Genomic DNA, 24,212 nt, shown 5'->3' with positions numbered 1-24,212 from the left:
TTACTGGGTGTTTTCGCTGGGATGTCTTATCTCAAACTCCCCATGTCATCTGCCAATGGTGTTAGCCGTCACTCCTGGGAAAACCCAGTCATCTTTGATGTCTTCTCTTCCTTCAGTTTTCTTCTCCTCTGTCTGCAAGTTCTTGTCTGTTTTTTCTACTATACCTGAGCTCTCTACCCTCTTCCCCCTTTCTTGAGTCCATCAGGTTAGTCTAGGCTGTCACAGTCTGGCCTGGCTACTACTTGTAACAGACTTCTTGCCTTCTCAAATCTAGGTCTTTCTAAACTTTAGTGTATCCTGTTTGTGTCTAGCAGATGAATTTCTTTTAAGTATTGCTTTAACGTCATTACCCACCTTTTACCGCTCTCTGGTTTCTTTTTTTCTTTCCTCTTTTTTTTTTTTTAGTTTGTTTTTTTTGTTTTTCATATCAAAGGTCTGCATAATTTGGCCCAAGTCTTTCTACCTAACATTATTTAATACTTGTTTTTTTTGTGTGTTTTTTTCTGGCAAGTCTGTCATTTATGTTCCACAGCATACATTGATTTGATTAATTCAGTGTTCCTGAAGTCAGTGCTTCCCACCGACGATTTTTGGTGGTAAATGAATAAACTTCAATAATGTTCAGTGATACATTTAAATTTAATGTAAACTAGAAAAATACATATGTACTTCAAATCCATGATTTGACAGATTTTTATTTCTGAGACTGAGACTAAAGCAAATATCTAAGTTTTTAAAAGTCAATTTAAATAAATTATTAAGTATGTAATATGGAAGAATTGTGAAGGTGACACATGAAGCTGACATCTGTAAAAAGAGTGATTTATATTATTGTCACCTCCTGGAATAATGCGGGGCAAATTCTACTCATCCTTTCAGTCCTAATTTAACTTCAAATTTCTCCATAATGTCAACCATGCCAAATCAGCTGGAGTGATATAGGAGAATGAAGAATGAAAACAGAAGCCACTGGCTTTGACCCAGGACACTGGTGATGGGTGAATACAAGGTTTTACTGACTACCGAGAATGAATGCTGATGTGGCAGCTGTCAGTATGGGCTGCTTTTTTGAATGGTAAAGAGGGAACAAATGCTGGGATCAGTACTGAAGAGGTTGACTCAGGTGAGCACACAGGGTGCTCTTAACTGCCATCCAGGCAGGCAGCTCCCTGTGTTTAGAAGGCTACAAGTTGGACAAGTACAGATTGAGAGAGAAATACAGCACTCTAGTCCTTCCATCCCTCTGTCTTCTAGTGGTACCAGCAATTCTTCCTCTTCCAGCATCCTGCACTGGTTTGTGCTCTCTGAATGGAGACCAGGGACCAGGAGCTTCTTTGGGGTGAAAAGTGTGCCAGGTACAGATATGGGAGGTGAGAGAATGTGCCATGTGCTCTTGTAGCTTGTCTGGGCCCTTCCTGTACCCTTGGAAAGCCAGTCCTAAGTACTTTAGGGATGAAGCCCAAAGTGGTAATTAATGTTATTCACCCTCCTTCTGCTACATAAATAGAGGCTTTTCCCGTAGTTAAATCATAGGATGTTTATTATTTTTTTTCTCGTACTTTCTCCCTCAGGAATCTCCTGCACGCTCTCATCCCCCACGGATGTGTCTGACTGGTTGTTATTCTGGTAAACACAGCGACTTTGGAGCATCCTTCCCTCTCCTCCTAGAATTAAATCAGTCAACTGTAAAACCAGTTTTTCACAGCAATTTTTAGTGATTTCACTCTTTATCAAACAAGAGGAAGAAATTCAAGTGAAATCAAGGTGTGTGTGTGTGTGTGTGTGTGTGTGTGTGTGTGTGTGATATGGGAAACGTTTGCAACTCTCCATTTTCTTTCTAAGAGAAAGTTTAGAATTTAACAAAAGGCTGGTGGTCATTCTGCTTGTGCACCTGACAGGTTAGAATTATGTGATGAGATTTTTAATGTGTTACCATTTATTCTTTTCCTAAAATTTCAGTCTTGATGTGAGATCCTACGTGATAGATTCTTGTCTTCAGGAACCTGAAAGTTGCAAGAGCTCTAAGAATGGCCATTCCTAACAGACCTCTTTCCTGCAGGCTGTTCTTTTCCTGCTTTGATGCTTAGGCCACACATCTTTTTCTCAGGAACATGACTCAGAAGAGTTCATTTGAAGAACAAGTAACATTATCTGACATTCTGGCTGAAAGAAAAAAAAATGGTTTCATCCTCCTGTATCATGTCATCCATTTCCAAGGAAAATTTTGTTTAATGAATAATGCTTCTGAACAATAATCTTATCAGAAACCCAAGACTATAATTCTTCTTTTCAAGGTGGTTAATGCTTCCTCAGTATAAAAACAAGTTCATGTCACAAGATCTTTATTTTACTCTCTATTCATAAGAACAGCAGCAATAACACTGAATACCATTTATAGGGCAGCCACTTAACCATAGGAGTTTGGCACATTAAACCATGAGGTCCTCCCAGCAAATTCACAGGATTGTAATCGTTGCTTACACAGCTCGTGAAGCTGAGACTCTGAGAGTTAAGCATTCTGCCCAAGGTAATACAGCTAATACGTGCTGGCCTCCTTCATTGCAAAGCTTATATACCTCTCTTTTACTACATGATTTTTAAAAAAGCTATTCTAACCTTTTCCCATTTATAAAGCATTTTACAGTTGTTTAAAGAACAAAAATAATCTACTTTCAAGTTCTCATTAGAAACAACTTTTTATAATTAGAACACAATTAGAACAAGCCACAGGCATCCGTGGTTTAAAAAATAAAATCAGTGGATAGGTTTGGAGTAATAATTTAGGTTCTAGTATGATCCCCTCTCTGGTGTTGAAAAGACCTTTTGAAATCTGATCAGAACATCTGGCGCAGGGATTCCCTCTGACACTGTCCTGGGGGAGCTACTTGAGCTCATTTAGTGATGGGACATGCAGAACTTTTCAGGTAAAACTTTCCATTTTTGCACTGCTTGAATGATTATTAATAATACTTCATATGTACATACTCTTCTCAGTTGAGAAGTTAATCAGCTCTTTTACACATCTTGTTTCAGTTATGAAAGCTTATTCTTATTTTGAGTCCAAGTCTGTTCTCCCACTTACTTCAATTTGTAGAAGCAGTGGAAACTTTTTTTTTTTTTCTGTCTAGAAAGTAAATAAGATGGACAGTGTTGGGATGGATAACTTCTAACTTAACATTCATGATCTGCTATCTTTTTGCTAAGGTTGCTTTGGTGAACATATTCCCTGTAGATTTGACAATGAGTATTTGCTTCCCCTTCTAAAGCTACAAGATCAGGAGCTTTGCTGATGGAGCTCTGTGTTTTCCCCCTCCTTTTCTCCCCGGGAATGAAAAAAGTGCAACACCGAAGGCAAGAATGTTTCTGACCAACAGCAGTAACTTGCCACTTGAGCAACAATAGGTCTGTCTGTGGATAGACAATTAGAAAGTAAATCTTTGCTAGGTCAGACTGTTACTTTAGTTTTAGAGATTGAAATTTTAACTTTTGATTTACTTGTTAACATACAAAATAACTTTCTATTGTATACTTTGATTGCACTGTTTTTTTTGCACCCTTTACACAATGGATTTTGAGGGCTTGATGACTACGAAAAATGTAAGCCTTGTTTTTTCCTTCTAATTTGGAAAGGTGCCATATTATTTTTTAAATCAGAGTTTATTGAGGTGACAATGGTTAGTAAAGTTATATAGGTTTCAAGTGTACAATTTTGTAATACATCATCTATATATCACACTTTGTGTTTATCACCCAGTCACTTCTCCTTCCATCACCATATATTTGACCCTGTTTACACTCATGTACCATTTCCTTCCTCCTTACTCTCTGGTAACCACTAAACTATTGTCTATGTCTATGAGTTTCTGTTTCTTTATTTGTTTGTCTTGTTCCTTTGTTGCTTTCAGTTTTATATCCCACACGTCAGTGAAATCATATGGTTCTTGAATTTTTCTTTCTACAACAACAAAAGTGTCCTTCAATAGATGATTAGATAAAGAAGATGTGATATATATACACAATGGAATACTATTCTTCCAGGAGAAAAGATGAAATAGTGCCATTTGTGACAACATGGGTGGATCTTGAGATTATTATGCTAAGCGAAATAGGTGCCATATATTTTTAACTTGGATCCTCTGTGTATAGATAAGATAGGTGTTTTCTTGTTTTCTCCACTTTTCTCATTCTTGTGTGTAAAATGTAAGTTTGCAAAAGGCAATGTGGAATCAGATATAGTTCAGAAAATGCATATGCAAATCTCACATGGATACAATCGTGTAATTTTATTAGGCCCAGGTCAGATTCCCACATGACTCAAGTTTGTGGAACTTGATTATATGTTTCCCAGTTAAGAAAGTATCAACCACATTGTTGGTGCAGCTTTACAATCAGGCTTATATCCCTATAATTTTTATTTAATAGGCAAATTTTACCTTCTAGTTTATGGATAAGTATTCTCCATGGTCAAAATGTAAAGGCATGTCATCACTAATTTTACCTAATCTTTCACTTTGTCAGAGAGCGGAATAGTCAGACAGGACTTTATTCAGCCATGCTAGTTTCTTCCAACAATCTTCTCAACGGGTCTACAAATTGATATTTTCTTAATTATTTTTTTCTCATTTAGAAATATCCATTATTTAATACCCGTGGATATTTCATTTTTCTTTAAGATAGGTTAGCATTGATTCAAACTATTTGTCAGTTTTTCAGTCTTCCTCTAATAATCATATTCTTTCCAGAATGGTAGCTGGTGGCTGTTCTATTAGAGACATTTAAAAAAATTTCACTGGGAATCAAAACACTTCATTTGCATATTTTTTATGTACTGAATTTATGTAATAACTATAATTTATTGTATGTTATTTACTGTTCACTGTATTTTAAATCTCAAATCTGAGTTAAGTAGCATTATTCCCATTTTATAGCTGAAAAGACTGATGATTGGAGTGGTTGAGTAACCTGCCAGTGTTATTAGTAAGTAAGAAAGTTTTACTCAAGTTTTGGAGGTATATATTAAGGGAAAAGGGAAGGGTGGTGGGTAGAAGTTAATGTGAGGGGCAATGAGAATTGGCCATATTTAATCTGAACCGTATTGAGTTGAGGACATGTTATTTATCTTCAATTCACTGAATATTGAAGAAAAGGCTTATAATTATTCTTGTGTAGTTCCAAAGGGAAGAAAAATGGTGAGGCACATTTTTTGCTCAACTCTTATGACATGGAGAAAACATGCTTCTAGGAAGCAGAATTCTACCTTCACCTCCAGCCCACCCATAAAATACCCCTACATATGAGTCTCCCGAGGAAGAATTTATCAATCAGAATTGTTATAAGATGGATGGAATGGGGCCATCTCAAATATTTCTTCTCTAAAAGTGCTCAAATAGACTCAGAACCAACCATCGATGGTGCTACAGACTTTCTTAATGTTGGATACTGTGTACCATGAAGAACAAGACGGGAACAGTCCTTTCCCTTCCAGAGCTTATATTGAGAGCAACACTTGGAAGAGCTAGAAAGTAGAAGAGGGAGAATGGAGAGTTTTCAGGGAAGCTGCTCAAAAAAAGGGCAAGGTTAGAGGGGAAGAGAAAGGATGTTTCAGAAGGGCAGCTGGCAAGTGACAGTTTTATCCAGGTTGTGCTGGTATATAACGGTGTATGACATGCCGTCTCTACTCAGAAGGAGCTCCCAGTCTAGGTGGGAAGCTCACATGTTAGTGGAGAAGAAGCGCTGATTGGTCCCAGCTGGGATTCGTTCCTTGCGAACTGACTCATGTTCCTCTGTGGTGGCCTCCCTGTGGATTGTCAGTGCTTTTGGCCTGTCCTCTAAGGAGGACATGCACACACTGTGGCACTTCTTAGGCAGTTCAGCACTTCATTTATCTCAGCATTTTCTGTGAAAATTATAAACCACAGTCCTTGAGTAAATACCTCCCAAAATGTCACAACCTTTTAGGAGACTCCAGATTCACATTATGATTCAGCAGAGACAACAAATGCATGCATAATACATGTGACACTATTCAGTTAGTATATTTGCATTAGAGATGAATCTATTTTTTACAAATTATGACCAAAATGTAATTTGATCTCTTTTATACATTTTTTTACCTTTTTAGTTATACACTAACAATTAAGCATTTCCCATTTCAGTTTCCAGTGCTCTGGGATGTGTGACAAATATTCAGTGGAGCAGAGAAACAGTAAATTTCCCTTTATTATCGTTGTTGTTTATTGTTGAGACATGCCTCATTAAACATTCCCTGTCTTATTAATGAAACAACTTAATATGGTTTTGCACAACTAACGGTTTTCATCAACATTCATCATTGAATTTTTTTCCACCTCAGAAATGGGGTTGGTATTCTAAATGTTGTCTATACTAGGATGGGGAATCTTATTACCAAAAAGGTACACAGTAAGTTTTAGGAGAAACTAATTTAAATCAATCAATAAAATGATCTCTGTAGAGAGTTATGTGACAATTATAATAACGTACCATCAATTCTTTTATTTAGGAGGTTAAATATCTACTATTTTCTTTGCTACTGGGCAAGCAGGAAGAAATAACACTGAAGCTTTGGCTTTCAATGGTTAGCATGGGTGTTTCTGTGCAGAAAAGAGAACTGAGCTAAGACTCAGAAGAGGTGTAGTTCAGCTGAGCTGTGCCATCTCTCTGGCCCTCCAGTGCCTCATCAGTAAAGTGAAAAGAGGGCTGGTATTTGTTTTCTCTAATTCTGCTTCAAGTTCTCATGTTTTATGCTTAATACATTATCTTCTTGCCGTCACAAAACATATGTTAAAGAAGGAACAAAGACGCACATAGAAACAGCTCACCAAAGGAACACTAGAAAGGAGTCTAGTATAATGGAAATAGAGCCCAACGGGGAATGAGAAGATTACTCTGTGTTTAGCTCTGTCCATAACTAGCTTTGCGACCTTGGGCAATATACTCACTAGTCCATACAATTATTTTAATTTCTGAGATTCTGTGATTCAACAATGAAGTAAAAGTCAGAATGAAGAAGTCAGAATAAAACTGTACCTGATATTATCAGGAAATGAATTTCTGATGTAAGGGAAACTCAATTTTGCTGAGGTTTTGGTCTTTTTTAATTTTTTTCTTTAGTACAAGGTAAGTGTTAAAAGAAGCATTTTATAGCTTTCTAGATTACCTTTGCAGAGCCTCTGTTGAGGTTTGAAGAGCTGGGGGATTGTTTCTTCTACCCCATAAATCCTCTGGGTTTGGAAGTAATGGAGAAATACATAGATCCAGATAGATCAGGATCAAATGATCAACTATTAAGACTGGATTTGTGTTTGGAGCTTAGATGGCCCCTTAGTACTGGAAAAGTTGACTGTTTCTGATGGTTTTCCTCTAAGCATACGCTCACCCCTGCTGCACTCCAGTAGCTGACACCTGAGGGGGATGGAGCTGCAGGAAGAAAACCTGGGCCCTGATCCATGTGTATGTACCCCATGAAGGTTAGGATGGGGGACAAGGCCAGTGACAATGAGGGGGTTTGGGGTTGGGGGAGAAGGTGATTTAAGTAACTGGAGCTGCTGGTTTGGAATACAAAGTCCCATAAAGATTGTGTTAGTCTATCCTTTGGGAGCCCCCCAAATGTTTTTCATCTGGAACTGAACTGTTCTCTGTTGCCCAAATTGAAAGCCCTTCATCCTCTATAGATCTGAAAAAATGAGTGTACAAGGACTGAGATACACTTACACAGTTCCTGTTCTAATTGCCTTAATCATCTGTGTCTTTCCTCCTTATTTGGAAAACACAGAGGGGCATGTGGGGAAGCTGAAGGAAGTGCTACTCTAGAAGCCCCTTCTTGGAAACAAGAGATTAGGGCATTGGCAGTTTTCCATAACAGGCTCGCTTACCTTTCTTCTTGTGGTGGCAGATACTTATTAGAAATACACCTTTTCTTATTAACACTAAGGCTGAATCTACACAAGGCAAAACAATTGTACATTCATTAGCCTGAAACCTTTTTTCCTCACTCTTGGTCTTGATCTAGGGCAAACACATGAATTGTCTAAGAATTTCATATAAGTATTCTGGTTTTCCAAAGGATTCTTGGGAGAATGAGTTAGTAGAAGGTTTACTCATAGAGGTTAAAGGGTTACACTTACAGGTCTGAGATCTGTTCTCTGGGGGAAACTAACCTAATACACTGATTACTAATCAGTGTATTATAACCTAATACACAAATTACTTTTGTCCTCTTCTTTACCAGAGCTTGGCACTAGAATATTTGGTTTTATATCAGATCATGTTAGATTAGCTTACTTGAGTATAACAGAAATCCTGGGAGCTTTGATAATGGTGGTGGTAGAAATACTGATGTAAAAGTGACTTACATGTGATATAGCCTAGAAAAAAGGGCAGCTTTTATCCTCCCAAATGCCAATTTACATGTCTTTGTGAATATAGCTCATAGAGAATCTTCTTAACTCTGTCTTCCTTTCTCTATGTGTATCAGAAACAATGGGACTAAATTTGTGTCAGAGATGGCCAAGAATACTGAGGGATACTTGTGGCCAGAAGATAATGGAATAGCACGGTATCTAGAAATCTAATGACTAAAAATAAGAAAACTGAGTAAAATTTTAAATAAAACCAGGATTTGTAATACCAAAACAGAGCAGACTGCCAATTCGAGTACTAAATCTATGGCTATTCCTTTTTGAGAACATTGTAAAACTATACAAGTGGCCTTGTATCACATCAAGTGAATGCAAAGAAAAACCATCCAGTGAGGTGCTATTGCAAGAGCAGTAGAGGGGGAAAGGGGAGCCAAGAAGGAGACAGAGCCCTGATTTATTGCTCGCTGGTGCCTGACTGCCCAGATTAGAATCTTGGCTCATCACGTTATCTTGGGCAACTCATCGAAACATTCTTTGCCTCAGTTTCATCATCTCTAAAATGAGGTTAAAAATTGTACCTTCTGTTCCAAGAATGTACATGTTACATGTGATCTGGTAAAGTTAGTATAGCCAAAGGAGGGAGGCTTGGAAGGAAAACATGTATTTGCTCACACGTCCCAGAGAGGGGGCCACGAATATTACACAGGGCCATTGGGGAAGGCCAGGTCTTGGTCAGAGACAAGAGGGAGAGGGGCAAGTCTAGGCCAGAGCCTTTATGGAGGATTCCATGGGAAAGGTAAGGAAGGGCAGGGCACACGGTTTAGGATGGATTGATACTCCTGGGTTTAATAGCCATTGGAATAATACCCATGGGCTTCAGGCTATAGAGCTGATTTCTTGTTGCCTGGTGTCAGGCCCTGGGGTGACATAGGGCAGGGGAAATACTGGTTTGGTGTGTGAGAGTTAGATAAGGAGGTAGTTGGGGCTACAGCCGGGATTGGTTGGTTTGTGTATGAGAGACGTGTTCCTGGCTGAGACTTTTGCTAGCTCTAAGAATTGGCTAGCCCTAGGAGAGGGGTCTTTTTCCCCAGGTATGTGAAGCCCCCAAATGCGAAATCATTAAAAATACAGAAAAAAATATATAATTGGCCCTATGATCACTGGATACCAAGTAGACACTGGCAGAATTTAAGAAAACACAGAATACCTACCCTTATGGTGAGGTTTAATGACTTCATACTTATGCAGACCACCAACCCAAACTGGTCTCATGTCCCCAGTCTAACTGGATGGAGACGGAGGGACAGAGGGGAGCATAGCTGTCTCTGTTCTAAGAAGACGGCGCAGGACAAGTAAGGCCTTGTGGAGTATGTAGGGTTGTTTAGAAAGCAACTGGAGAGCTTTAAACAATAGTCCATGGTGAGTGGCATGTTTGGATTATACAGAATAAGTGAGCTGAAACAATTTATCATTTTCAAGCAACTAATTAATTTTATAAAATGTAGGTCAAATTGAATAGCACATCAAATGGACTAAAAGTTATTTACAGAAATGTAAACATTTTAACTTCAGTTGGCATTTTGCTGATATCCAGGAAGAAGAAAAATAGAATATAAAAGGAAATACACTGATAAAGGTTTTTTTTTTCTTTTTTACAGAAAGATAGTAATTAGCAGTTACTTTGGTTGATGCATATTTGAAACAGCCACAGTGTCTGCACTGAGGATTATTTGAACCTTTAGGACAGGGTGGGTACGATACTGTGAAGGACAGGTTTTACCATTTCTGCCACCGTGTGTGTGAACCTGAGTTAAACGGTGGGTGAGAGTGTTGGACTTGGATCTACAAAACCTGGGTGCAAATCTCTCTCTGCCTTTTTCCTAGCTAGGTAACTGAGTCATTTCCATCTCTAAATGGGAACAACAGTACTGCAATAGGATAGATGTGGGGTTTCAGTGAGATAGTGTTTTTGAAAGTGTTTCCAGTGAGAGCTCACAATCCTAGCTTCTGTATCAAGTCATGGTAGCAATCCATCCTATGGACATCCCTTGATTTCTTCTAGAGTTCACTGGAAGGGGAGATCATTCACTCCTGCCACAAATGGGAACTCAATTCTTAGATTCTTTTGTATGTAAATGGATAAGAGTTCAGACTTTGCTTTCTATCTCACTTCACTCTTCTAAGCCTTAGCTTTCTTATCATTAAAATGAGAATAATAATACCATCAACCTCATGCGTTGTCATAATAATTAAATGAGATCACACATGTAGAAAACTGGCTCAGTATCTGACACATTATAATCACTCAGTAAATTGTTGCTATTATTAGGCTCGTTTCAAGTACAGATGAAAGAGTTTGATCTATACTTTTAGGATTCAGATACAAACTATGTCTAGCAGAATCAGTGAAAAATGAGGAGTTAACTAATGTTATTAAGTAATTATTAGTCAAAAGAGCTGTTACGAAAGGAAAAATGAATGTTCTATAACTTTCAGCAAGGCTCTGCTATAGTTCAGGTTTTTTCTTTGAGAAAATATAACACTAATAAAAACAAATTGACTCTTTGTAATTAAAACGAGAACCCCAAATTCCTTATATTTCTTGATTAACAATGAACTTTTATTGTTAATACTGGCAACTTAAAGTAATGTTAATGACAATAAGAAAATTATTTTTTTACTAAAATAGAAATTATTTAAGAGAGAAACACTTATATGACTGTTCAGTCATATAAGTAACAAGCATCTATTATTTACTGGGTGTTGGAATAGGTGTCTTAGGAGATATAACAGCCAATAAGACCAATATTTAACATGAGAAAATATATTTAAAATAAATTGACCAGACTGACACTTAGTAGGAGCTCAAATATTAATTCCTCTTCTCCCAAGGAACTTTGCAGTGGTGTCAAGAGATAAGACACATGGAAAATAAAATTTTGTACCACAAAAGGGTTAAAATAAAGAAAACTATCACTTAAGTAGTACCTGCAGTGAATGCTGTAGAAATTCCATTGGTTCATCATCAGAGAAAGCTTCTAAAGGGAGGTGAATTGAATGTTTGTGTGTGCTACAGAAGTTGTGAGATAATGCTTGGTAATTAGCATAAGCTCGAAGCCAAATAGCTGGAAAAACATGTTCCAGGACATTGCAGATCAAATCATATTTCTATAAAAAGAAACTGCTGGATGTTCAGCTGACAGATCATCACCCACAAAAGGATAGTTTAATGGATTTCAATCATTATCTAAGCACAAAATCACAGAGCCAAGTTTATGTGCATTGTTAATCATATGTTGTGAGTGTTGTGAACCTGGTAAAAGAAAATGTGACCGAAGCATCAGATGAGATGTTCTTCCTTTTCTGATTTTTATATTGCAATATCTAATGTTTGAGAATCACTAAAAATGAGTGGTTTCTGGGAGCAATCACTCTAAGGGACATGTATTCTCAGTGGAGAAACAAAATGGCAGTGCGAAGGCAGCTCTCTGTGAGTGCTTTATAAAGCTACTGAATTTTTTGCTTTTGCTAATATTTAAATTCTAGAAAAAAGCATGACCCAATATAGATGATTGTATGTAGATATGTGTGTAGGGGTGTGTGTATGTATTTTAAACCAACAGTCACTTTTTTTCTTTTTAAATTACACTGATCACCCAACTGTTTCTTGAACTGACTTAAGTCAACTGATCTTTTTGGAATATACTGAAAAAATGGTATACCTTGCAGATTTACGAAAGAGTCTTTTTTTTTTTTTTTTTTTTAAGAAAATAAGAATATCCATTAAGGTGGTTTGCTACAAAACAAAATCAGTAGCTTTTCTTACAGAGAAAATATAAGGGGAAAACATTCCATTTACCTTTACAACTAAATAATATTAATATTTAGAAAAGTGTTAAGAAAAGTGCAGGACCTATATGAATAAAATTACAACATATAGTATGGCAAAAAAATCTGAGAACATGACAAAAGATTTGACTAAATGGAGAGATATACCTTAGAAAAAGTAGACTTAATTTTTTTAAACATTTGATTTAAATTTTCTCTATACACAGTGTATTATCAGTAAAAGTCACAATTTGCTGTGGGGAGGGTGGTAAGGAACTTGACAAAATGATTCTAAATTTCACTTTGTAGAATAAACATGTGAGGACAGATGAAATAATTCTGAAAAAGAAAAATATTAAGAAGGAACATTGCCTAACCAGATGTTAAAATATATTATAAAGTTGCTGAAACTAAAACAATGTGGTACGAGCTAAGATATAGATGTTAAGAAACAAACTCCAGTGTCCATCCTCAGACCCAAACATGTAGAGGGATTCAGCACTTGTGAAAGTTACAATCTTGAATCAGTGAGAAAAACATGCATTAGTAAATAAGTGTTTCTCCAACATGTAACTTTTTGGGGAAAAAAAAAGTCATTCCTATAGTGCTCTTGACACTATTTATGCTTGTTAAAAAAAAGAAATTAGAAATGTAACAAGAAAATATGGGCAGATTTTAAACATAATATTGGGGTTGGAGAAGGCCTTTTTAAAGTGTGGCACAAAAGCTGACAATAATAAAAGAGTAAGACTGATAAATTTAGGTATAAATAATTAAATACGTCTGTATGAAATAAACATTCCAAATGAAACTGAAAGACAGATGGGCAGTAGGAAAAAGTATTTTCCACGTACATGATAGACTGAGTCTTACTGTCCTTAATATGCAAAGATCTCTTACAAATTAATAAGAATGTACACCCCAGTGGAAAAGTGGGCAAAATACAAAAACTACAGCATACAACAGAAAACACTTCGGTTGTTCAAGAAAATCAGTGGGAGACCAAGATCAGAAGGGGAGGAAAACTGGCATTAAACTTAAGAGAGAAAATGTACAACTCAGAATTCTCACTGGTAGAATAACGATTTTGTTATGGTACAAACTATTTCAAACTTTACTAAATTGCTTACAGAAATACTTGTGTTATATGTTGAATGTCATACTAACCTTTGCTAAAGTTCTTTTTAAATTAAACTTTAAAAATAAATCTAAGCAAAAATGGTGTTTATTGGTTCATATAACTGGAAAGTCCAGAGGGTATACTCGCTTCAGGATGGGTGGATTCAGGGGCACAGATTTTATTAGGACTCAGGTCTCCATCTTTTGGCCCTGCTTTCCTCTGCACTGGCTCCATTCTCTGGTTGGCTTAATGCGGTGGGCCCTGATGGTTCAAGGTTTTCATCTCATAAAACTAAGCAACTTCAGTAAAGAGAGCTTCTTTTCCTCCACAGTTCAGCTGAGTATCAGTGTACCAATTTGAATCACATAGCCATTCCTGAACTGAACTGAAGGAAATGGACTAGACTGATTGAGCAGGTCTAAATTACATATCCACCCATGAAGCCCAATGTTGGATTATACCACCTGGACCACATGGGCTGAAAATAGGGAAAGGTGGTTCCAAGAAACATCTGAGAGTTGTCAAAAGGAGATGGAATGGATGCTGGGTAAACATTAAACTTTTCATGTTGAGATAATTGTAGATTCATATAGAGTTGTAAGAAACACTATGTAAAGATTCCTTTACCCAATTTCCCCCAGTTGGAAATCTTGCGAACTGTAGTACAACATCACAAACAGGATATTGATATACTTATAGTCAAACTATGGCATGTTTTCATCACAAGCGTCCCTCTTGTTGCCCTTTTTACAGCCACACCCACTTCCTCTCTGTTCTTTCCCAACCTTTAACCCTGCCAACTACTAATCTGTTCTCTGTTTCTATAATGTTGTGATTACAAGAATGTTATAAATAGCATCATAAGTTTGTAATTGGGATTGGTTTTTTTCACTCAGCATAGTTCTCCGGAGATTGATCTAAGTCGTTGTGTGTATCAGTATTGTTCTTTTTCTTGTTGAGTAGTATTCCATGGTATGGATGCACTGCAGACTGTTTATCCAGTCACCTGTTGAAGGATGGACTACTGGGTTGTTGCCAGTTTTGGGATTTTAGACACAAGCTGTTAGAAACATCAGTATAGAGATTTCTGTGTGAACATAAGGTTGTATTTCTCTGGGATAAATGCCCAGGAATAAAATAATGGTGGTTTTAAATGAAGACTATTCTATCCTAAAGAACTTCTCCACACTTTTAAAAAAGAGTTATTCAGGGAGTTCCTCTCTTGTCTTCAGCTGATGGGCTGATTATGAAGACAGAGTTAAGTAAGCAAGGAAAATGTGTTTGATAGAGTTTCAGAAACAGAGTGAAGGAACAAGCAGATAAAAGGTCAGTGGGGATTATCGTGCTTTAATAATTCCTAGGTTGATGAGCTATAGCAATTTCAAGCAAAATTTCATAAAGCAGACTTCTTTGCAAGTTTTGAGATACAACAAATGCCAGTGGGACCATCTCAGGACTTTTGACAGCACCCTGTGAAGTAATAGTTCTGTGAATGAATTTGAAATTTCTTTTTCTTTGATAGTTGTATGGCTCCTCTAAATGCAGTAGTTTAAAAAATGATTAAAACAAAATCTCCCAGGAGTACTTTTAAGTAGAGGGATGACTTAAGTTTACTTTTTTATTTTAAAAATAATTTTCGCCCTATTTTGGTTTTCCTGTAAGAAAGAATGGTTCCTTTTTTTTTTTTCTAGAATTGAGAATAGTTGCAGTCTGATGGAAAATGTTTTTGAGATATAATTTATTATAGTAAATTAGGAACCTTATACTCCTGCAGTTGAGTCATACTAACAGAGATTTTAAAATACATCTTTATCTGAGACTAATGTGTTCCTAATGTGACCTGGCTAAGCTTACTGACAAACTGTATGTAATGTGCATTCACTTCCATAAAACATTTTTATTATAGGATCTCACACACTTCACAAACAGAGTAAAAATTTGTAACAATGTTGGAGAACCTGAATGATACCCATAGCAGTATTATTATAATTTAATATTCATTGAGTACCAGCAGTGAGCTAGACACACAGCAGGGGAGCTGGTTCTGTCCTCTAGACAAGCACCCTGTATATCAAACTAGTATTGAGGCCTTAGGTTTGTTTCTTTATAAAAGCAAAATACAAGAAATTATGTGGAGTGGATAGAATGGTTCTGATGAAGTGAAAGGTCAAAATTTAAATTAATGGTGGTACCATGTCTTACACATCATAGTTAGTCAGTAAATAATTTTGGATGGATTGATCTGGCCATGGACGATTTATTTAAACTTAAAATGTAGTCAACTGGTTCACATCATTCATTTTATAATTTTTATTAAACACTTGCTATATGCAATGCAAAGTGGAGAAAAGGTATGAAGGTAGGAAAATGTGTGATGTTTGGGGCAAAGGGAAATGGTCCAGTGAGAATGTACTGCAGGTGTGAAGCAGAAGTTATCAGATAGGCTGCTTTTGGCTGCAAGTAACAGAAAATATGGCTTAAATACATAGTGGTTAGTGTTTTCTCTTATAGCAAGCAGTAAGGAGATAGGCGATTGTTGGCTTTGTTTCCATTGCTCCAGTGCTCAAGGATATAGGCTTTCTATCTTTCCATTCTGTCCTCCTTCATTTTTTTGGCTTTTTCCTCTTCTCCTAAGGCCCTTTGGTTTTTAATGCGGCTGCCGCAACCATATTAAACAAGTTTCATATCCATATCAGGATAAGAGGGAAGAGGAGGTTCCAGCCACATCTGTTCTTTTATCAGGAAATACTGTCACTCCTAGTTGCAAAGGTGGGTGGAAAAATGGCTATCTGGCAAAGGGAATGGCATTATGATGCTCATAGCATCTTAGGATGCTCATAATTCACCCCCTGGGGATGGGCTATATCGACTGGAGTTCTGATTGCAGAAAAAGGCAAACTGGCCTCTGGTGGGCAACTCACAGTAATCCACAGAGAAGGAGGAAGATAAAGTTGGTGGCAAAATCTTTGAGGCCTTTCAAAAAAGCAAGTTTAGGAATTTAGGTTTTATCAACAAAGATGTAGTTATTTTTTTTTTTTTTGTACAATAAGTAGTATTTAATAGTATCTGATTGCAAGTGTTTATGATTATATGTGTTTCTGTTGATAAAATTCACAATAGAAGAAGTGACATAAAAATCTGATAATTAAAGCATCTGAATGAAATGCCTCATATACACTTGTAGGATATTTGAACTTTCACACACTTCTGAAATATGTTCACTTTTAATATAACAAAATGAATCAGCCACTTTGTGAGATTTAACAGAAATATAAAAAAAAAGAATGCTGCAATTTTCAAGGTGTGTTATCTTAGATCATGATATCAAAACTGAGCATTTTCTGTTCTTACTGATGTATAGTTAGGACCATATGTAAATCTTTCCAGAGTATTCACCAGGCAAAGGGCGTACAAAGAATAATACACAGAAGATTAGTGTAACTGTTTAAAAACAGACATGGCTATCTCTTTTGTTTCTATAATCTATGTCAACATTGATACAACCTGAGTCTTAGATAAAAAATAAAAAGTAACCCCATTCTTTAAAACTGCCTATGTCTGGACTGAGTTTAATAGAAAAAAAAACTATGTTCCCAAAATCGAACAGTCATTTTTACCTTGAATTATATTATGCAAGCACTAGGAGAGCTTGGAATAAGACTAATGTAAGATAAGAATTGGAATAATTTATACTATATTTTATCAACTTCATAAGTCTATGTTTCATATATAGAAGTTTTTAACATATATAATTTTTTATTAAAAAGTATATGTGACAATACCATTAATTGTCTAGATAGCTTTCTGATGTCTCCATTTGGAGTTGAAGGATTTAATAATGTCTACCCTTTTGGAAATGTATAAGACTTTACCTGACTGGCTTATGCAGTTTTTTTCTAGGCTGATTGAAAACATCTGGGAAAAGAGAGTTAGAGGGAAAAAAATAAAAGAGATACATTTTGGAGAGTCTTCAAATGGAAAAAAAAAAAAAAAATATATATATATATATATATATATATATATATATATATATATATATATATATATATATATATGTCGCCAATCTGTTAATTAGGGACTCATATTAAATACAATGACGCAGTATTTAATATGAGTCCCTAATTAACAGATTGGGTACTTGATTGTAATAAACCATGGAAAACTTCAAGAGGTTTAGGTTGTATTGTGATCATGAAATTTTCTTGGTATTCCAGTTTTATGTCCTAGAAAAAATACTTGCCCAGCAGGCCTTACAGAGGGAGGCATATTTTGCAACCTATTTAGCAAAATAACCAGGAAAATGTAAGAAAAGATGGACCTATTATTTATTCACCAAAATCCAGGTTTATCCTGGAGCAGCCTATATAACTTCAGAATTCAGTGAAGATTTGAGGGTGAGAGATGCAAGTGTCCCCACAACCTGGCAGTGCCAAGTGACTGAAAGCTGTTTGTCCTCCAACCCATGGATGGCCTGCCTTTAAGAGGATTTGCAAAAACTCAGTCAACACATACATACTGAGTGCCTCAGGTTTAATTATGACACAAGAAATAACAATGGATATTTTTGGAATATCACTTGTATACACAGAATTTGCTTATGTGTTGCCATGTTAAAGTGTTCATTATATTAACTCTCTCTTAAAATATATTTAACTTACCTTTAAAATACTAATCATTTTAAACCAAATATGGCAGATACTGGGTGATCTAAAATACCATGATTTATAATATTTTTGGGGAAAAAAATTCATTTTAAGGCAAGTGTTACAAAGAAAATCTCTGAGAGTTTAACCAGGTTTTTTCCTATGTGGTGAATACGTATGTGTATGTGTGCGGTACTGGAATTACAGATTTGATGGTGAGGTTGTATCCAACATTTTCAGTATCATGTGGTGCTAATTTTTAGTGAATATGTAAGTTAGCTAAAGCTCTGACCTTTTGGAGGTTTGTTTCCTTTTTGTTATTGTTGATTTTAATGAGTTTGCAGTAAGTTCTAGAACTTTGTAAGACATGTGATCGATATTGGCATCATTTTTAAAAGCTAAAATCAAATACCATGTTTCCCCCAAAATAAGATCTAGTTGGACAATCAGCTCTAATGCATCTTTTGGAGCAAAAATTAATATAAGACCCGGTATGATATGATATTAGATTAGATAAGACTAGGTCTTATAGTAAAATAAAACCGGGTCTTATATTAATCCAAAAGATGCATTAGAGATGATTGTCTGGCTAGGTTTTATTTTGGGGAAAACATGGTAGTGGTTTACTTATTTAAAAATGAAAGGATATAGGATTATATAGAGAAGATTCAGAGACTTATTCAGGATAGAGGAGGGGGGAGAGATCATTATGCCTTAATTTGTTTCTAATATACCATGTTGCTTTCCTGTGGGAAAATATGAAAACGTGGGGATTCATTAGGACATGTTAAGCAGAAAATAGAGCCTCTATGGCCATTACATATCTAGAAGCAATATTATGAAACTGTTACTAAGACAGATTTAATCAGCAGAAACCAAGGCTTGAGGCAATGAGAGATAAACAGAGATATAAATACTGGTGACATTGTAATTAAAAACATTTGGTGATATTTATCGGACCTGAAATGCCTTCTAAATGCATTTTTTCAGGATTCTTGCATTGCCATTCTCACATAGGTTATGTGACTGGCTCGTGGAGTGTTGTTCTGCTATATGCACTGGAAACTAGGAGCTGCTGTAGATGGAGTCTAGTTAATGCAGCATAGGTCCGGAATGTACATTTTTTTGGAGCAATCGTACAAAGATCTACCTATAAGGATTATAACTGTAGATGAATTCTGTAGGTCACCTCAAAACCTCAGCATTGCACATATGATAACTTCATTTCTTACTTTGAGATTTTTCTTTACAATTATACTTAGGCATTTTTTTACCTGTTGTTTCGGTGGTAAAGCAATTTGCAGGTTGCCTACTTCAATATTCAGTGGGTTGTTTAAAGGTTTAAACACAGAAGAGTTTCTGTGAATAATGATGGCTATAGTTGTGTTGTTAGAGATCCACGTGGAGGATAAAATCACAGGGTTTTCCTTTGGTGTTGCAGGACCCAAGTGGGTGGTTCTTTGCTCCCTCTGCCCTTCCTTCCTCCCTTCCTACCTTCCTTCCTCCCTCCCTCCCGCCCGCCCTCCCTCCCTCCCTCCCTCCCTCCCTCCCTCCCTCCCTCCCTCCCTCCCTCCCTTCCTTCCTTCCTTCCTTCCTTCCTTCCTTCCTTCCTTCCTTCCTGGATAGCTTGCATTCCTTTTTGGGTGAGAAATTTTAAGGACCTGCTTAAGCCCCTAGAATTATATACTATTTGACAAAAGGGAGAACTGAACATTGCTGTAGAGTTAGAAATAGCAATCAGGTCTTCCCACTTTTGACCCAGTAAACTTTCCAATACTACATTCTTTTAAGGTACTAGGTGACAGTGAAACAATACAGCATTGTTTAATTAACATGTAGTTTCAGAAACTATTTAACTGAATTACAGAATGTAATCTAGGCAATTAAGAATATTTTATCTACGAAAGAACATTTACATATGTTCTTTATCTTGTGACTGGTTTTAATGGGTCTAGCCAGAGAATAGCTCCATTCAACGACAATTCCTATTAAAAAGATCACCATATTTTTAGCTAGGATTAATAACCTACTTCTGTTTTGAACAGCACTGGATTGTTTATGAAGGGTGTTGGCCCATTAGAATTAAATAACAAATACAGTGAAAATTTTCAAATCACCTTTGTATTCAAGTAGGTAAATGTCAAAATCCTGGAAAAGAATTAGTGCTTACTCTGTGGGAAGGGTGGTGGCAAGAGCCCTCTTAGGAATAATGTGTTAGAGGAACTTTGCTCTCTGGAGTCCATGTATTGTGTAAAGCAAAGAAAGAGAAACACCTTGCTTATAGATAGAAGAGTCTTACATTAAGATTTTGCAATGGGCTACAGGGACACCAATGGCCCCTCCACCTGGAATAATGAATGGGAGCTACGCACTCAGGGAAACAAAAACATCACACCACTTATGGGATTCTCTACGTTGCTTGATGTGACATGTTCTAACTTATACTTTAAGCTTGTCTGCCTTCAAATATTTCTTAAATAGCAAAGCTATGTATAAATGAGCCCATTTACTTTAGATGACTGGTTACAGGAATAATGCATGCCATTTCCTTCATCTTATGTGTCTAATTTATCAGGACTGAAATGATGTTTGCTTTTTATGATGGGATTAACATTTGGAGGCTCTGCCAGTTCTCTGGGAGCAGGCATTGTGTAGCTTTTAGTTCCTGTAGAACTTGCTCCTATCTCAAAGGAGCCAGGCTTCATTTACAGTGGTAGCCATATCCAAAAAGGGGAATAAACACCAGATCTGGTTCACTCTAGATCACAGTGTGCCAGCTAATGTTGTGTTGGAGGAGCTAGTGGAAAAGGATGGTGTGTGTGTGTGTGTGTGTGTGTGTGTGTGTGTGTGTAGAGGTAGTTTTGGCTATCACACATAACTTGTTTTGTTGGGCTTATTGAATCTCCTTGTAGAAAACACCTATGTACTGTTTATCAGGTTTCTTTAAAATCTTTTTTTCTCAGCGCTATCCAAAATGCATTAGCTATTATTCTTCTGTGTGTCAACATGCCTTCTTTCTTAAGTATAGCAAACAAGGCAGCCTCCCTTCAAATGTAATCCAACACCTTAAGGGCAAATTATTTTGTCATAATTTATGTGGGTAATTACAGGTATCCCTGCTGTAATTTATAAAATTATAGGAAGTTTAATTTTTCATAGTTGTGGGTTCCCGTCACAGAAAGTTGTCTGACTAGTTCCAATGGATTGCTCTCAGATCCATTGTAATATATTAATTTTGACTTTAAATTTCAGCTTTATTGTTTTCTACCACACAATGGGAGTGGATGGTTAGATGAGGTAGGAGAGTTTTAACTCAAAAAAGGAATGAGGGTCCTCCAGTCCTTCAGGCAATTCTGATTTTAGTCTACTTGAAATATTTGGGTTTTTTTGATTGATTGATTGATTTAGCCACTGAGCTTCAGCACCTGACTAGCAGTTTACTACAGTTCTTAAAAATAGGCATTATAATAATAAAGGCTATACTGTTCCTCCCTATTTCCTCCTAGTGTCTTAGTTTATAAATAGAAGGTTTTAACCAACACAATTAAATTATAAGTGGTAAATTTTAATAACATGTTTTGTTCCAGAATTAAGATTTTTCTTTGATCATCCTCACATTATGTTTTCTTTCTCTGGAGTAATTCATACATTTTGTTACCAGAATGTCTTGTGCATAAAAGAGGTTAAAATAAATCATTGGATGACTTTACAAAAATCAAAGTAAAATTTGAAACACAGTCTAAGTGCAAACTTTGCACATATGTGTGTGTTTAAATTTCCCATTGAGTGTTTTACATAAGAGTAGTAAGAGTCTTTGGCAATAAATATTTTGAGTGGAGTAAAATATAGCTTCTCTGCAGGGGGCAACAGTAAAGAGAAATTTAAAACCCATACAGGTGTCATCTAGATTCTGTCATGACAAACGTAGATAAGAGGATATATAGTATAAAGTGGACATAATTCTTTTTTGTTCATTAAAGAAAAGAAGAACTTCTCTTTGGCACAAATGTAAATGAGAGGTCTCTTCAAAGTAACCTAAGGAAAGAGGAAGGAGGTCATTGTTGTTATTATTAATATTTTCAGGAAGAAATCTTCAGAAATGCTTTAAATGGGACCAGTCATTTAATAAACAGAAAATATTTACATTCTCCCTGTCTAAAACTTTCCTGTAGGAGATGAGGGGATGTGCCACATTATCAGGGCCCAAATACCCTCAAGCAACCTTTGTCTTGCGGGGTTTTGCCTATCTTCTCTCTATATGTTCTAGTATCATCCCATCTCTTCTAGCACATTGAAGTAATATTTTCCATGTGATGTATTTGTGGCCTGAAAGTATTAATGTGTTTCTTAAAACCAATAGCACATTCTTTAGTTACGAAACTAACATATGTAAGTTTATATACATACATATATATATATGATTATATAATTGGTCCTATTAATAGTTTTAACCTAGTAATATTAATTTTTAAAATAGTAATGTACACCCATTGCAGATAACTCACGAGATAAAGAAAGGCATGATGAAGCAATGACTGCACATAGTTTCAAACCTCTTATTTCTCCAAATTAAATTGAAAGAGGATCAAACGCCCATATGTTGACCTACTATCTCTCCCGTGGGGTTCTTCCTCTCCTAGGAGTCCATTAGATTTCCAGACCCAAGCAGGAAGAGCTCTGGTGTTGACTCCATCCGTGGCTATTCTTGCTGCCATTATTTCCTGCCATACCCCTGTGGCTCTTAAAACTGATGGTCTCTCTTTGGATGATCACCACTCTTTGACTCTGCAGGAGAGTCTTGCTCTCACGGCCTTTAACCTGGCATGCCCTATGAGGTATTTGAGTGTTAATTTCAATCCAGGTTGCCTCCGCTTGGAGTTAAAATCTTACAGTTCTTAGTGCCCAGTGAGTTGACTCCCCCGTATCAACTTTTTTTTTTGGAAGGACTCTAGCCCCGCCAAAATCCTGGGATAAGATTGGTATGCTGCCTGCCCAGTATGGCCTATGTCCACGTCCATTTTTTTCAACCCTGGGAAGTCTGCTTAGCTGTCAGACGTCTTTCCTTCTTAGCCTTCAAAGTATATGTGACTTCCTCAGTTGACTCATCCTCTGTGGGTGACTCGCTGGTATTTGTTTCACAAGGGAATTAAAAAGCAAAACATAAATGGAATCATTATTGTGGCATCTCTCTACTTAGGCAAATAAAAATCACCCAATGTCATCCATCCCATTGAGGGATAACCGTGGTCAGAGAGGCTGAGTGAGACAACAACAGGGTGTGCTCCTCTCCGTGGAGTCCGTGAGACTGATTTATCTTAGAGTTGTGATGTGTACTACAGCCTTCGTGGCTCTGACCACTACTTACGTGTAATTATTTCCTTTTAGTCTATTTTTCTATGCACATTTAAATATATATATGACTTTGTTAACAGGACATTTTTATACAAGTGCCTTGGATTCAGGCATCCAAGACAGAGACACTGGCACATCTGTTGGCACATGGAGCTTTGATTCGTCAGAGGAAAGTTGAGCAGCCTTTTTACATAGAACTTACACAGGAACAGAGGGACTTCCTAACATAGGAACAGAGGGACTTCCTATGAGGGAACCAGTGCCTTTAAGCTATTTTTCCTTTTTAGTTTAAAAGTTGTTAAAGCTTATAGGATGGCCTAGAATGAGGCTGGCAAAGTCCAGATGCAATGAAGTGCAAAGAAAGGCTGATAAAGAACACATCGAGAGGGTGTGACTGAGTTAACCTAGTGGGTAAGAAAATGTATCAAGGGAAGATTGGTTCTGGTCTACCAGGAGCTTGACTTAGAGCCTTTTGGAACCTATTATTTTGGAATGGAAGTGGGTGTGTGCGTGAATCCAGTTGCAACTTTTGGAGTTGAAGCCAGGTTTGATCTAGGGTATCCTCTCTCACAGTTAGTCACTCCTTTTCCTGGGCCAAAGTCTGAGTTGGAAGTTATGGCAAAGATCAGAGCAGGTATCTCAGTTCAAGCCCGTCTCTGCAGGCTGCCTTTGCTCACTCAATTTCTTCATCTGTACAACAGGGTTAATCATACCTGCTTTGAAGTACGGCTATGAAGATGAAATAAGCCAGTGTTTACTAATCTAAATAACAATAGATAACTAATACAAGGTAGCTGTTGTAATGTTTTCTATGTGGGCAAATTAATTCTTCAACTTCTCATTTCAGCAGGGTTTAAATATATGCCATTAATGAAGCAGCTAAATAAGGCA

General features: G+C 36.7%; 1 long non-coding RNA gene across 2 annotated transcripts in view; it reads right to left on the bottom strand.

The window, feature by feature from the left end:
- Window positions 1-420: 420 nt before the first annotated feature.
- LOC141569471 (uncharacterized) overlaps window positions 421-24,212 on the bottom strand; it is a 36,404-nt gene continuing 12,612 nt past the window's right edge. Inside the window, exons 2-3 of one of the 2 annotated variants that reach the window (XR_016018994.1) lie at window positions 1,934-2,163; window positions 421-1,664 (exon numbers count right to left, since the gene is read on the bottom strand). This is a non-coding gene — a long non-coding RNA (uncharacterized LOC141569471). Of the gene's footprint in view, window positions 1,665-1,918; window positions 2,164-24,212 lie in introns of those variants that run through there. The other variant, XR_012493155.2, reaches the window with a different exon arrangement.

Source organism: Rhinolophus sinicus, chromosome 1 (genome assembly GCF_057876585.1).
Source record: "Rhinolophus sinicus isolate RSI-liver-muscle chromosome 1, RSI-T2T, whole genome shotgun sequence".
NCBI classification, from domain to species: Eukaryota; Metazoa; Chordata; class Mammalia; order Chiroptera; family Rhinolophidae; genus Rhinolophus; species Rhinolophus sinicus.
Note: the sequence above shows the minus strand (reverse complement) of the source record. Positions and strands in the feature narration are given on the sequence as shown.